General features: G+C 29.1%; 1 non-coding gene across 1 annotated transcript; it reads right to left on the bottom strand.

Annotated features, from left to right (window-relative positions):
- Positions 1–12,366: 12,366 nt before the first annotated feature.
- TRNAL-UAG (transfer RNA leucine (anticodon UAG)) lies at positions 12,367–12,448 on the bottom strand. Its single transcript has one exon. It is a non-coding gene; the product is annotated as a tRNA-Leu (tRNA).
- Positions 12,449–14,564: the final 2,116 nt, after the last annotated feature.

Below are 14,564 nucleotides of genomic sequence, written 5' to 3'. Positions count from 1 at the left end.
CTCTAAAAAAACCTAAGCTACCCATTGCCCTTAAAGGGGCATTTGTATGGGTGTTGCCCTTAAAAGGGCATTCAGCTTTTTTACAATTGCCCAAAGGCTAAAAAAAAATACGCCGGGATGAAGATAGAAGACGTCCCCAAGATGGATAAAGGTGTCACGCCTGGACTTGAAAACGAGAGAAATCTCAATGTATCCTTCCTGGTAAAATATTTTATAAATAAATAAAACTTCTCACGCCTGGATAAAACTTCTCACGCCGGGATGAAGATAGAAGACATTCCCAAGATGGATAAAGGTGTCACGCCTGGATAAAGCTTCTCACGCCTGGATGAAGATGGATGTCCAGACTTCAGGAACAGTGAGTAGATTTTATGGGGTTAGTGTTTGTTTTTTTGGGTTTTTTTTTAGCAGAAGCAAAATAAATAATGATTTAGGGCCACATTACAAGTGGAGCTGTATTTAACACTTCAGCTTGAGCTCTAACTCTGATAGAAGTAAGCTTTTTGCGCTCGTCGGGTAGCGCTCATATTACAAGTTGAAATTAAACAGTTTTTGTACGAGCGCCTACCCAATGTATGCAAAAGCCGAACTTAGAATCATCTTTAGACATGTATATGTATGTATCTCTATGTTAAAGCCCTTTGCAGCCTTTTTTTTCTAACACCTTAGACCACATATCTTTAAACCTTTATAACTTTTGTGTACAATATTTTTAAAAATAATTTTATTAGACAGTGTTATTATGTGTGTAACTGTACTGTGTAATGTATATTTATTAGATAGTGTTATTACGTGTGTAACTGTATTGTGTAATGTATATTTATTAGATAGTGTTATTATAAGTGTAACTGTACTGTGTAATGTATATTTATTAGACAGTGTTATTATGAGTGTAACTGTACTGTGTAATGTATATTTATTAGATTGTGTTATTATGAGTGTAACTGTACTGTGTAATGTATATTTATTAGATGGTGTTATGTGTGTAACTGTACTGTGTAATGTATATTTATTAGATAGTGTTATTATGTGTGTAAATGTACTGTGTAATGTATATTTATTAGACAGTGTTATATGTGTAACTGTACTGTGTAAGGTATATTTATTAGATGGTGTTATTATGAGTGTAACTGTACTGTGTAATGTATATTTATTAGATGGTGTTATGTGTGTAACTGTACTGTGTAATGTATATTTATTAGATGGTGTTATATGTGTAACTGTACTGTGTAATGTATATTTATTAGATGTTGTTATGTGTGTAACTGTACTGTGTAATGTATATTTATTAGATGGTGTTATTATGTGTGTAACTGTACTGTGTAATGTATATTTATTAGATGGTGTTATTATGAGTGTAACTGTACTGTGTAATGTATATTTATTAGACAGTGTTATTATGTGTGTAACTGTACTGTGTAATGTATATTTATTAGATAGTGTTATTATGTGTGTAACTGTACTGTGTAATGTATATTTATTAGATGGTGTTATGTGTGTAACTGTACTGTGTAATGTATATTTATTAGATAGTGTTATTATGTGTGTAACTGTACTGTGTAATGTATATTTATTAGACAGTGTTATATGTGTAACTGTACTGTGTAAGGTATATTTATTAGATGGTGTTATTATGAGTGTAACTGTACTGTGTAATGTATATTTATTAGATGGTGTTATGTGTGTAACTGTACTGTGTAATGTATATTTATTAGATGGTGTTATATGTGTAACTGTACTGTGTAATGTATATTTATTAGACAGTGTTATTATGTGTGTAACTGTACTGTGTAATGTATATTTATTAGATGGTGTTATTATGTGTGTAACTGTACTGTGTAATGTATATTTATTAGATGGTGTTATTATGAGTGTAACTGTACTGTGTAATGTATATTTATTAGACAGTGTTATTATGAGTGTAACTGTACTGTGTAATGTATATTTATTAGATAGTGTTATTATGAGTGTAACTGTACTGTGTAATGTATATTTATTAGATGGTGTTATTATGAATTTAACGGTACTGTGTAAAGTATATTAGATAGTGTTATTATGAGTGTAACTGTACTGTGTAATGTATATTTATTAGATAGTGTTATTATGAGTGTAACTGTACTGTGTAATGTATATTTATTAGATAGTGTTATTATGAGTGTAACTGTACTGTGTAATGTATATTTATTAGATAGTGTTAATATGAGTGTAACTGTACTGTGTAATGTATATTTATTAGATGGTGTTAATATGAGTGTAACTGTACTGTGTAATGTATATTTATTAGATAGTGTTATTATGAGTGTAACTGTACTGTGTAATGTATATTTATTAGATAGTGTTATTATGAGTGAAACTGTACTATGTAATGTATATTTATTAGACAGTGTTATTATGTGTGTAACTATAATGTGTAATGTATATTTATTAGATAGTGTTATTATGAGTGTAACTGTACTGTGTAATGTATATTTATTAGATGGTGTTAATATGAGTGTAACTGTACTGTGTAATGTATATGTATTAGATAGTGTTATTATGAGTGTAACTGTACTGTGTAATGTATATTTATTAGATGGTGTTAATATGAGTGTAACTGTATTGTGTAATGTATATTTATTAGACAGTGTTATTATGAGTGTAACTGTACTGTGTAATGTATATTTATTAGATGGTGTTAATATGAGTGTAACTGTACTGTGTAATGTATATTTATTAGACAGTGTTATTATGAGTGTAACTGTACTGTGTAATGTATATTTATTAGATGATATTAGTATGTGTGTAACTGTACTGTGTAATGTATATTTATTAGACAGTGTTATTATGAGTGTAACAGTACTGTGTAATGTATTTTTATTAGATAGTGTTATTATGAGTGTAACTGTACTGTGTAATGTATTTTTATTAGACAGTGTTATTTTGAGTGTAACTGTACTGTGTAATGTATTTTTATTAGACAGTGTTATTATGAGTGTAACTGTACTATGTAATGTATTTTTATTAGACAGTGTTATTATGAGTGTAACTGTACTGTGTAATGTATATTTATTAGATAGTGTTATGAGTGTAACTGTACTGTGTAATGTATATTTATTAGACAGTGTTATTATAAGTGTAACTGTACTTTGTAATGTATATTTATCAGATAGTGTTATTGTGAGTGTAACTGTACTGTGTAATGTATATTTATTAGACAGTGTTATTATGAGTGTAACTTTACTGTGTAATGTATATTTATTAGACGGTGTTATTATGAGTGTAACTGTACAATGTAATGTATATTTATTAGACAGTTATTATGTGTGTAACTGTACTGTGTAATGTATTTTTATTAGACAGTGTTATTATGAGTGCAACTGTACTGTGTAATGTATTTTTATTAGACAGTGTTATTATGAGTGTAACTGTACATTGTAATGTATATTTATTAGACAGTGTTATTATGAGTGTAACTGTACTGTGTAATGTATATATATTAGACAGTGTTTTTATGAGTGTAACTGTACTGTGTAATGTATATTTATTAGATGGTGTTAATATGAGTGTAACTGTACTGTGTAATGTATATTTATTAGACAGTGTTATTATGAGTGTAACTGTACTGTGTAATGTATATTTATTAGATGATGTTAGTATGTGTGTAACTGTACTGTGTAATGTATATTTATTAGACAGTGTTATTATGAGTGTAACAGTACTGAGTAATGTATTTTTATTAGACAGTGTTATTATGAGTGTAACTGTACTGTGTAATGTATTTTTATTAGATAGTGTTATTATGAGTGTAACTGTACTGTGTAATGTATTTTTATTAGACAGTGTTATTTTGAGTGTAACTGTACTGTGTAATGTATTTTTATTAGACAGTGTTATTATGAGTGTAACTGTACTATGTAATGTATTTTTATTAGACAGTGTTATTATGAGTGTAACTGTACTGTGTAATGTATATTTATTAGATAGTGTTATGAGTGTAACTGTACTGTGTAATGTATATTTATTAGACAGTGTTATTATAAGTGTAACTGTACTGTGTAATGTATATTTATCAGATAGTGTTATTGTGAGTGTAACTGTACTGTGTAATGTATATTTATTAGACAGTGTTAGTATGAGTGTAACTGTACTGTGTAATGTATATTTATTAGACGGTGTTATTATGAGTGTAACTGTACAATGTAATGTATATTTATTAGACAGTGTTATTATGTGTGTAACTGTACTGTGTAATGTATTTTTATTAGACAGTGTTATTATGAGTGCAACTGTACTGTGTAATGTATTTTGAATAGACAGTGTTATTATGAGTGTAACTGTACATTGTAATGTATATTTATTAGACAGTGTTATTATGAGTGTAACTGTACTGTGTAATGTATATATATTAGACAGTGTTATTATGAGTGTAACTGTACTGTGTAATGTATATTTATTAGACAGTGTTTTTATGAGTGTAACTGTACTGTGTAATGTATATTTATTAGATAGTGTTATTATGAGTGTAACTGTACTCTGTAATGTATATTTATTATACAGTTTTTTTATGATTGTAACTGTACTGTGTAATGTATATTTATTAGATAGTGTTATTATGAGTGTAACTGTACTCTGTAATGTATATTTATTAGACAGTGTTATTATTAGTGTAACTATACGGTGTAATGTATATTTATTAGATAGCTTTTTTTTTTCTAACACCTTAGACCTCGTATCTTTAAACCTTTATAACTTTTGTGTACAATATTTTTTTAAATAATTTTATTAGACAGTGTTATTATGATGGTAACTGTACTGTGTAATGTATATTTATTAGACAGTGTTATTAGGAGTGTAACTGTACTGTGTAATGTATATTTATTAGATGATGTTAGTATGTGTGTAACTGTACTGTGTAATGTATATTTATTAGACAGTGTTATTATGAGTGTAACAGTACTGAGTAATGTGTTTTTATTAGACAGTGTTATTATGAGTGTAACTGTACTGTGTAATGTATTTTTATTAGACAGTGTTATTATGAGTGTAACTGTACTGTGTAATGTATATTTATTAGATGGTGTTATGAGTGTAACTGTACAATGTAATGTATATTTATTAGACAGTGTTATTATGTGTGTAACTGTACTGTGTAATGTATTTTTATTAGACAGTGTTATTTTGAGTGTAACTGTATTGTGTAATGTATTTTTATTAGACAATGTTATTATGAGTGTAACTGTACTATGTAATGTATATTTATTAGACAGTGTTATTATGAGTGTAACTGTACTGTGTAATGTATATTTATTAGATGGTGTTATGAGTGTAACTGTACAATGTAATGTATATTTATTAGACAGTGTTATTATGTGTGTAACTGTACTGTGTAATGTATTTTTATTAGACAGTGTTATTATGAGTGCAACTGTACATTGTAATGTATATTTATTAGACAGTGTTATTATGAGTGTAACTGTACTGTGTAATGTATATATATTAGACAGTGTTATTATGAGTGTAACTGTACTGTGTAATGTATATTTATTAGATAGTGTTATTATGTATGTAACTGTACTGTGTAATGTATATTTATTAGACAGTGTTATTATGTATGTAACTGTACTGTGTAATGTATATTTATTAGACAGTGTTATAATGAGTGTAACTGTACTGTGTAATGTATATTTATTAGACAGTGTTATTATGAGTGTAACTGTACTGTGTAATGTATATATATTAGACAGTGTTATTATGAGTGTAACTGTACTGTGTAATGTATATTTATTAGATAGTGTTATTATGTATGTAACTGTACTGTGTAATGTATATTTATTAGACAGTGTTATTAGGAGTGTAACTGTACTGTGTAATGTATATTTATTAGATGATGTTAGTATGTGTGTAACTGTACTGTGTAATGTATATTTATTAGACAGTGTTATTATGAGTGTAACTGTACTGTGTAATGTATATTTATTAGACAGTGTTATTATAAGTGTAACTGTACTGTGTAATGTATATTTATCTTATAGTGTTATTATGAGTGTAACTGTACTATGTAATGTATATTTATTAGACAGTGTTATTATGAGTGTAACTGTACTGTGTAATGTATATTTATTAGATGGTGTTATGAGTGTAACTGTACAATGTAATGTATATTTATTAGACAGTGTTATTATGTGTGTAACTGTACTGTGTAATGTATTTTTATTAGACAGTGTTATTATGAGTGCAACTGTACATTGTAATGTATATTTATTAGACAGTGTTATTATGAGTGTAACTGTACTGTGTAATGTATATATATTAGACAGTGTTATTATGAGTGTAACTGTACTGTGTAATGTATATTTATTAGATAGTGTTATTATGTATGTAACTGTACTGTGTAATGTATATTTATTAGACAGTGTTATTATGTATGTAACTGTACTGTGTAATGTATATTTATTAGACAGTGTTATAATGAGTGTAACTGTACTGTGTAATGTATATTTATTAGACAGTGTTATTATGAGTGTAACTGTACTGTGTAATGTATATATATTAGACAGTGTTATTATGAGTGTAACTGTACTGTGTAATGTATATTTATTAGATAGTGTTATTATGTATGTAACTGTACTGTGTAATGTATATTTATTAGACAGTGTTATTATGAGTATAACTGTACTGTGTAATGTATATTTATTAGACAGTGTTATTATGAGTATAACTGTACTGTGTAATGTATATTTATTAGACAGTGTTATTATGAGTGTAACTGTACTGTGTAATGTATATTTATTAGACAGTGTTATTATGAGTATAACTGTACTGTGTAATGTATATTTATTAGACAGTGTTATTATGAGTGTAACTGTACTGTGTAATGTATATTTATTAGATGGTGTTATTATGAGTGTAACTGTACTGTGTAATGTATATTTATTAGATAGTGTTATTATGTGTGTAACTGTACTATGTAATGTATATTTATTAGATAGTGTTATCATGAGTGTAACTGTACTGTGTAATGTATATTTATTAGACAGTGTTATTATGTGTGTAACTATACTGTGTAATGTATATTTATTAGACAGTGTTATTATGAGTGTAACTGTACTGTGTAATGTATATTTATTCGACAGTGTTATTATGAGTGTAACGTTCCTTTAAAGAGACAGGAAACCCAACATTTTTATTCCCTGATTCAGACAGAACATCAATTCCTTTCTATTATCAGATTTGCTTCATTTTAGCTGAACACATCAGGTGAGCCGATGACAAGAGGCATATATGTGCAGCCACCATTCAGCAGCTAGCTCCCAGTAATGCATTGCTGCTCCTAAGCATACCTAGGTATGGTTTTCAACAAAGGATGCCAAGTGAATGAAGCATGTTAGATAATAGAAGTAAATTGGAATGTTCTATCTAAATCATAGAAGTATAATTTTGACTGTCCCTTTAAAGGGACAGTCTAGTCCAAAATAAACTTTCATGATTCAGATAGAGAATGTAATTTTAAACAATTTTCCAATTTATTTTTATCACCAATTTTGCTTTGTTCTCTTGGTGTTCTTAGTTGAAAGCTTAACCTAGGAGATTCATATGCTAATTTCTTAGACCTTGAAGGCCGTCTCTTTTCAGAATGCATTTTAACAGTTTTTCACCAATAGAGAGTGTTAGTTCATGGGTTTCATATAGATAACACTGTGCTCATGCACGTGAAGTTACCTGGGAGCCAGCACTGATTGACTAAACTGCAAGTCTGTCAAAAGAACTGAAATAAAGGGGCAGTGTGCAGAGGTTTAGATAATCACAGAGGTAAAAAGTATATAAATATAACTGTGTTGGTTATGCAAAATTGGGGAATGGGTAATAAAGGGATTATCTATCTTTAAAAATAATAACATTTCAGGTGTAGACTGTCCCTTTAAGCAAAACTGTTTTAAAAGTGTATTCTCTCATGTATTAGTCTATAAACCAATCAATCTTATTGTTTAAACTGAACTATATGGCTCTGGAGCAACACAATATTAAATATTTATTTACGTTTTATGCATATACAGTAATCAATTGATTTTAGAAGACTAATTCTGCTTATAGAGAATGGATATATCAGCTCTAAAGTAACATTTCTCTAAGGCTGTCTTTATTGTATTTATATTAATGCGACACAATGTTATAAATAAATGCAAACATTACAGATTTCAGATGCTTAGTGATCACATAGGAATAGATTTGCACATTTTGGTTTTACAGCGTGATTTCTAGAAAAAAAACCCTGATGAAACCGCATTATGTTACTGTGTGTGTATATATATATTAAGAATTAAAGTGGCTATACTATCATTTTTAAATATTTATTTATATTATCCTTTTCATCAATCTATCTGTACATTTTGGGCTAGTTTTCAAGTGGAGCACTATTTTAACGTGTGGCTGTAAAGGGACAGATTTGCCGGTCTACAGGAGCACATTAAATAACCAGCCATTACAAGTTGTTTGTTTAATGCTACAATGACCTCATGGTTAATTAATAAAATGTCCCCTAATTGCCCCCATAATAAAGTAAAGTATACAGTTACTTTTATAAAAGTGAGGGGATGTGGAGTATTAGAAAAAAAGGCACTGAAAAGTACCTTTACATTGCGGTCTATGGGGACTGTGTTATCACTGTAAATATATATGTAGTGTAGAGTATATGATATAATACATTTATATTTATGTGTTATTATGTGTATATACATACTGTATATATATTTTAAATTAGCTGTCCAGCACTGCACGACTTACCCCTGAGCTGTGCTAGGTTCTTTGCCGAATCTCACGGCATCAGAATGATGCTCCCATTGGAGCCTATGAAAGCGCACTCTCATGCATGCACTGGTATTATTGAGTGGAGCGCAAATGTCGCGCTCACGAAAGCACAATTTTGCACTACACTCGTAATCTAGGCCTTTATGTATTAATACTAATGTTAGACGGTTCCTTTAAGCATTAAAATAATAGTCCAATTAAACTGCTGCATAAAAAAGGCACATACTGTATCTTAAATTTCTGCTTAAAGGGACACTGAACCCACATTTTTTCTTTTGTGATTCAGATAGAGCATGCAATTTTAAGCAACTTTCTAATTTACTCCTATTATCAAATTTTCTTCCTTCTCTTGGTATCTTTATTTGAAATGCAAGAATGTAAGTTTAGATGCCGGCCCATTTTTGGTGAATAACCTGGATTATTCTTGCTGATTGGTGGAAAAATTCATCCACCAATAAAAAAGTGCTGTCCAGAGTACTGAAGCAAAAAAGAGCTTAGATGCCTTCATTTTCCAACAAAGATAGCAAGTAAAAGAAGAAAAATTGACAATAGGAGTAAATTAGAAAGTTGCTTAAAATTGTATGCTCTATCTGAATCACGAAAGATAAAATTTGGGTTCAGTGTCCCTTTAAATACATTTGTTTTCCATAAAATTATACTTTAGGATTTTAAAAATCTGCACTTTTATTTTATTTTAATTTTATTTTTATTAAAAAGACAAAGGAAAGCCCCTACTTTCAGGCTTAGTAATGAGTAGCAGTTACTACCAAACACAAATTTCTGCCAAACTGGTCACTACAATCTGCCATTATACGTTTTAGAAAGAAATCAGTACAATCATAAACTATAGCGCACCTATATACATATGTATAAATATATAGTGTCTTACCTGATGTTGCTGTAAGGAATCCAAGCACAATACAAATAAATAGTCCTCCTGAAAACTGCATTTATAAATTGTTGCATCAGTATCAGATAGTCCCATATATAGTTATATATTTCTTTTCAGCAGTATTTAGAGGCATTGAAACGTGATTCCATTAAAAACAAGATGTGATATTGCCAAGATTTTTACACTTTCCCTCCTCCTTAGCATTCTTATAATTCCAAAGGATGTTTCTAGAAGTAACCCGTGATCTCCCGACGCTTTTAAAGTAAGTTTAACAAACATTTATGATGTTATTTCGCAACACAGAGCTCGTCACATTGTTACGTGAAGCTGAGACTGCAATTATGAAAATGCTGTTGTTGCTATAAGATAAGTGGGTGCGGTTTGTGCTACAACAACTAACCAATGTCCTGCATAAACCACAATAGTTATTCCTGTGTGCAAGAAAAACATATATTCTGTAAATAAATGTTATGCATCCACTAGTAATAATTTCTAAAGAAAATGTATATTTATATGTCCATACAAACATAAATACATATATATATATATATATATATATATATATATATACATACATCATATTTACAGACATACATAATATATACATATATAATACATACATAGATACAGTACATACACATAATACATATATATATATACATGCATCATATTTACATACATACAAAATATATACATCTATACATACAATTATACATAGATAATATTTACATACATAATATATACATACATTATATTTACATGCAAACAAAATATATACATACATTATATTTACATACATACAAAGGGGTAGATTTATCATAGTGCGAGCGGACACGATACAATGTAGCATATCATGTCCGCCGCACATCGATAAATGCCGACAGCATACACTGTCGGCATTTATCATTGCACAAGCAGTTCTGGTGAACTGCTTGTGCAATGCCGTCCCCTGCAGATTTGCGGCCATAATATATACATACATATATACATACATCATATTTACAGACATACATAATATATACATACATAATACATACATAGATACAGTACATACATATATACATACATCATATTTACAGACATACATAATATATACACACATAATACATACATAGATACAGTACATACATATATACATACATAGATACAGTACACACATAATACATACATAGATACAGTACATACACATAATACATACATAGATACAGTACATACATATATACATACATCATATTTACAGACATACATAATATGTACACACATAATACATACATCATATTTACAGACATACATAATATATACACACATAATACATACATAGATACAGTACACACATAATACATACATAGATACAGTACATACATATATACATACATAGATACAGTACACACATAATACATACATAGATACAGTACATACATATATACATACATAGATACAGTACACACATAATACATACATAGATACAGTACACACATAATACATACATAAATATACAGTACACACATAATACATACATAGATACAGTACACACATAATACATACATAGATACAGTACATACATATATACATACATAGATATAGTACACACATAATACATACATAGATACAGTACATACATATATACATACATAGATACAGTACACACATGATACATACATAGATACAGTACACACATAATACATACATAGATACAGTACATACATATATACATACATAGATACAGTACACACATAATACATACATAGATATACAGTACACACATAATACATACATAGATACAGTACATACATAATACATACATAGATACAGTACACACATAATACATACATAGATACAGACATACATAATATATACATACATAATACATACATAGATATACAGTACATACATAATATATACATACATAGATACAGTACACACATAATACATACATAGATACAGTACACACATAATACATACATAGATATACAGTACACACATAATACATACATAGATACAGTACACACATAATACATACATAGATATACAGTACACACATAATACATACATAGATACAGTACACACATAATACATACATAGATATACAGTACATACATAATACATACATAGATACAGTACACACATAATACATACATAGATACAGTACACACATAATACATACATAGATATACAGTACATACATAATAGAAACATAGAAACATAGATATTGACGGCAGATAAGAGCCATAGGCCCAGCAAGTCTGCCCGACCTTACCTAACAGTATAAACTTATCTAGTTCGTAGGATAGCCCTATGCTTGTCCCATGCATTTTTAAAGTCCCCCACAGTGTTTGTTGCTACTACCTCTTGAGGAAGTTTATTCCATAAATCAATCACTCTTTCTGTAAAGAAGTGCTTCCTCAAATTACTTCTGAATCTACTACCCTTTAGCTTGAGCTCATGACCCCTTGTTCTTGAATTTTCCATTTTATGTAAAATACCCACAGCCTCAGTTTTACTAAACCCTTTAATGTACTTGAAAGTTGCTATCATATCACCTCTTTCCCTTCTCTCCTCTAAGCTATACATATTTAGGTCATTGAGCCTATCCTGGTAAGTTTTATTTTTTAGACCATGTACCATTTTGGTAGCCCACCTTTGCACAGATTCAAGTTTGTTAATATCCTTCTGAAGAAAAATGATGATTCTGGCAGCGGTGGGATTTGAACCCACGCCTCCAAAGAGACTGGAGCCTAAATCCAGCGCCTTAGACCGCTCAGCCACGCTACCTTTAATACATACATAGATACAGTACATACATATATACAAACATAGATACAGTACACACATGATACATACATAGATACAGTACATACATATATACAAACATAGATATAGTACACACATAATACATACATAGATACAGTACATACATATATACATACATAGATACAGTACACACATGATACATACATAGATACAGTACACACATAATACATACATAGATACAGTACACACATAATACATACATAGATATACAGTACACACATAATACATACATAGATACAGTACACACATAATACATACATAGATATACAGTACATACATAATACATACATAGATACAGTACACACATAATACATACATAGATACAGTACATACATAATACATACATAGATACAGTACACACATAATACATACATAGATACAGTACATACATAATACATACATAGATACAGTACACACATAATACATACATAGATACAGTACATACATAATACATACATAGATATACAGTACATACATAATACATACATAGATACAGTACACACATAATACATACATAGATACAGTACATACATAATACATACATAGATACAGTACACACATAATACATACATAGATACAGTACATACATAATACATACATAGATACAGTACACACATAATACATACATAGATACAGTACATACATAATACATACATAGATACAGTACACACATAATACATACATAGATACAGACATACATAATATATACATACATAATACATACATAGATATACAGTACATACATAATATATACATACATAATACATACATAGATATACAGTACATACATAATATATACATACATAATACATACATAGATACAGTACATACATAATATATACATACATAATACATACATAGATACAGTACATACATAATATATACACACATAATACATACATAGATACAGTACACACATAATACATACATAGATACAGTACATACATAATATATACACACATAATACATACATAGATACAGTACACACATAATACATACATAGATACAGTACATACATAATATATACACACATAATACATACATAGATACAGTACATACATAATATATACACACATAATACAAACATAGATACAGTACACACATGATACATACATAGATACAGTACATACATATATACAAACATAGATATAGTACACACATAATACATACATAGATACAGTACATACATATATACATACATAGATACAGTACACACATGATACATACATAGATACAGTACACACATAATACATACATAGATACAGTACACACATAATACATACATAGATATACAGTACATACATAATACATACATAGATACAGTACACACATAATACATACATAGATATAGTACATACATAATACATACATAGATACAGTACACACATAATACATACATAGATACAGTACATACATAATACATACATAGATACAGTACACACATAATACATACATAGATACAGTACATACATAATACATACATAGATATACAGTACATACATAATACATACATAGATACAGTACACACATAATACATACATAGATACAGTACATACATAATACATACATAGATACAGTACACACATAATACATACATAGATACAGTACATACATAATACATATAAATACAAAAAGTGTGATAAATCAGCAGCGCCCAAAAACAACAAAGATCAAATATGTTCCCATAAATATATGTTAAACAAATGTGAGCGAATAGTTATGTATACATAATCAAATACAAGTGCAAAAACACAACAATAAATATCCCACACTCATATATAAAAAAATGTCAATCAAACCAATATCAGGTGTGTGGCCTAAAAAAGTCCAAAGTTGATGGTATGGCAGCATAAGACTTCTTCCAAAAATGAAGGCAATTCAAACGTAGGAAATCTGTATAGAATACAATAAAGAAGAAGGCGCCAACATAGTGTGAATCTGTATTGAAAGTTGTTCACTCCCCACACATAAATGGTACTTACGAGAAGTAAAGCACTTGAGAAGTGCTACAACGACTTTCTGGAGCATTAACAGCTGTCCAGGTAGCTGGTCTCTCGTCCTCAAAATGAGCTCCTAG

Source organism: Bombina bombina, chromosome 5 (assembly GCF_027579735.1).
Source record: "Bombina bombina isolate aBomBom1 chromosome 5, aBomBom1.pri, whole genome shotgun sequence".
In the NCBI taxonomy this organism is placed as follows: domain Eukaryota; kingdom Metazoa; phylum Chordata; class Amphibia; order Anura; family Bombinatoridae; genus Bombina; species Bombina bombina.
This window is presented reverse-complemented; position numbering and strand designations above follow the sequence as displayed.